The following is a 3492-nucleotide window of genomic DNA, read 5'->3' as shown; positions in this document are numbered from 1 at the left end:
ATTGTAGTTCTCTCTCTCTCTCTCTCTCTCTCTCTCTCTCTCTCTCTCTCTCTCTCTCTCTCTCTCTCTCTCTCTCTCTCTCTCTATCTCTCTCTCTCTCTTTTCAATTATTTTGGAATAAAATCAATTCTACAATGTTAAAAATATGCCGTAAAAAACGGTAAAAATACTGGAATAAATGTTACCAGGCATATACCCTTTTAAAAACAGATATACTGACGTAAAGGAGAGATATTACGGTAACATACCCTTAAAATATAATAACAAAGTAAGGTAGAAATTACGGTCGCCTGTGTTTACTGGAATACGGCTGAGTTCACTATATTTTTACGGAGAATATTCGATTAAAATTACGGTTTTTAAATTAATATATAAGGTACTTTGGGGTTTTAGTCGACTGTAAGATGATAATAGCCCATGTATGAAATATATTTCATGTATATCCATATATATTTAGAAACCTTTCAGGCAACATGCAAAAGAAATTTATCAATTTTTCCACCCGACACGAGCTCTTCCGTATATAGCAACAAAAACCTGCCATTTTAAGGCCAAAGAGGCTCTCTTCCTACTACAGACTACACAGACCTGCTGGAAAATCAGGCTCTACTCCTAGTACACACTACACAGACCTGCTGGAAAATCAGGCTCTCCTCCTACTACACACTACACAGACCTACTGGAAAATCAGGCTCTCCTCCTACTAAACACTACACAGACCTGCTGGAAAATCAGGCTCTCCTCCTCCTACAGACTACAAAGACATGCTGGAAAACCAGGCTCTCCTCCTAGTACAGGCTTTCCAGACCTGCTGGAAAATCAGGCTCTCCTCCTACTAAACACTACACAGACCTGCTGGAAAATCAGGCTCTCCTCCTCCTACAGACTACAAAGACATGCTGGAAAACCACGCTCTCCTCCTAGTACAGGCTTTCCAGACCTACTGGAAAATCAGGCTCTCCTCCTACTAAACACTACACAGACCTGCTGGAAAATCAGGCTCTCCTCCTCCAACAGACTACAAAGACATGCTGGAAAACCAGGCTCTCCTCCTAGTACAGGCTTTCCAGACCTGCTGGAAAATCAAGCTCTCCTCCTACTAAACACTACACAGACCTGCTGGAAAATCAGGCTCTCCTCCTACTACACACTACACAGACCTACTGGAAAATCAGGCTCTCCTCCTACTAAACACTACACAGACCTGCTGGAAAATCAGGCTCTCCTCCTACTAAACACTACACAGACCTGCTGGAAAATCAGGCTCTCCTCCTCCTACAGACTACAAAGACATGCTGGAAAACCAGGCTCTCCTCCTAGTACAGGCTTTCCAGACCTACTGGAAAATCAGGCTCTCCTCCTACTAAACACTACACAGACCTGCTGGAAAATCAGGCTCTCCTCCTCCTACAGACTACAAAGACATGCTGGAAAATCAGGCTCTCCTCCTAGTACAGGCTTTCCAGACCTGCTGGAAAATCAGGCTCTCCTCCTACTAAACACTACACAGACCTGCTGGAAAATCAAGCTCTCCTACTACTACACACTACACAGCCCTACTGGAAAATCAGGCTCTCCTCGTACTAAACACTACACAGACCTGCTGGAAAATCAGGCTCTCCTCCTCCTACAGACTACAAAGACCTGCTGGAAAACCAGGCTCTCCTCCTAGTACAGACTTTCCAGACCTGCTGGAAAATCAGGCTCTCCTCCTACTAAACACTACACAGACCTGCCGGAAAATCAGGTTCTCCTCCTCCTACAGACTACAAAGACCTGCTGGAAAATCAGGCTCTCCTCCTAGTACAGACTTTCCAGACCTGCTGGAAAATCAGGCTCTCCTCCTAGTACAGACTTTCCAGACCTGCTGGAAAATCAGGCTCTCCTCCTAGTACAGACTTTCCAGACCTGCTGGAAAACCAAGCTCTCCTCCTAGTACAGATTTTCCAGACCTGCTGGAAAATCAGGCTCTCCTCCTACTAAACACTACAAAGACCTGCTAGAAAATCAGGCTCTCCTCCTAGTAGAGACTTTCCAGACCTGCTGGAAAATCAGGCTCTCCTCCTAGTACAAACTTTCCAGACCTGTTGGAAAAACCAGGCTCTCCTCCTAGTACAGACTTTCCAGACCTGCTGGAAAATCCGGCTCTCATCCTACTAAACACTACACAGACCTGCTGGAAAATCAGGCTCTCCTCCTAGTACAGACTTTCCAGACTTGCTGGACAACCAGGCTCTCCTCCTAGTACAGACTTTCCAGACCTGCTGGAAAATCGGGCTCTCATCCTACTAAACACTACACAGACCTGCTGGAAAATCAGGCTCTCCTCCTCCTAGAGACTAAAAAGACCTGCTGGAAAATCAGGCTCTCCTCCTAGTACAGACTTTCCAGACCTGCTGGAAAATCAGGCTCTCCTCCTAGTACAGACTTTCCCGACCTGCTAGAAAACCAGGCTCTCCTCCTAGTACAGACTTTCCAGACCTGCTGGAAAATCAGGCTCTCCTCCTCCTACAGACTACAAAGACCTGCTGGAAAATCACGCTCTCCTCCTATTACAGACTTTCCAGACCTGCTGGAAAATAAGGCTCTCCTCCTAGTACAGACTTTCCAGACCCTCTGGAAAACCAGGCTCTCCTCCTAGTACAGACTTTCAAGATCTGCTGCAAAACTAGGCTCTACTCCTAGTACAGACTTTCCAGACCTGCTGGACAACCAGGCTCTTATCCTACTAAACACTACACAGACCTGCTGGAAAATCAGGCTCTCCTCCTAGTACAGACTTTCCAGACCTGCTGGAAAATCAGGCTCTCCTCCTAGTACAGACTTTCCAGACCTGCTGGAAAACCACGCTCTCCTCTAAGTACAGACTTTCCAGACCTGCTGGAAAACTAGACTCTACTCCTAGTACAGACTTTCCAGACCTGCTGGAAAATCCGGCTCTCATCCTACTAAACACTACACAGACCTGCTGGAAAATCAGGCTCTCATCCTACTAAACACTACACAGACCTGCTGGAAAATCAGGCTCTCCTCCTAGTACAGACTTTCCAGACCTGCTGGACAACCAGGCTCTCCTCCTAGTACAGACTTTCCAGACCTGCTGGAAAATCAGGCTCTCATCCTACTAAAGACTACACAGACCTGCTGGAAAATCAGGCTCTCCTCCTCCTACAGACTACAAAGACCTTCTGGAAAATCAGGCTCTCCTACTAGTACAGACTTTCCACACCTGCTGGAAAATCAGGCTCTCCTCCTCCTACAGACTACAAAGACCTGCTGGAAAACCAGGCTCTCATCCTAGTACAGACTTTCCAGACCTGCTGGAAAATCAGGCTCTCCTCCTCCTACAGACTACAAAGACCTGCTGGAAAATCGGGCTCTCCTCCTAGTACACACTACACAGACCTGCTGGAAAATCAGGCTCTCCTCCTAGTACAAACTTTCCAGACCTGTTGGAAAACCAGGCTCTCCTCCTAGTACAGACTTTCCAGA

Source organism: Palaemon carinicauda, chromosome 43 (assembly GCF_036898095.1).
Source record: "Palaemon carinicauda isolate YSFRI2023 chromosome 43, ASM3689809v2, whole genome shotgun sequence".
NCBI classification, from domain to species: Eukaryota; Metazoa; Arthropoda; class Malacostraca; order Decapoda; family Palaemonidae; genus Palaemon; species Palaemon carinicauda.
Note: the sequence above shows the minus strand (reverse complement) of the source record.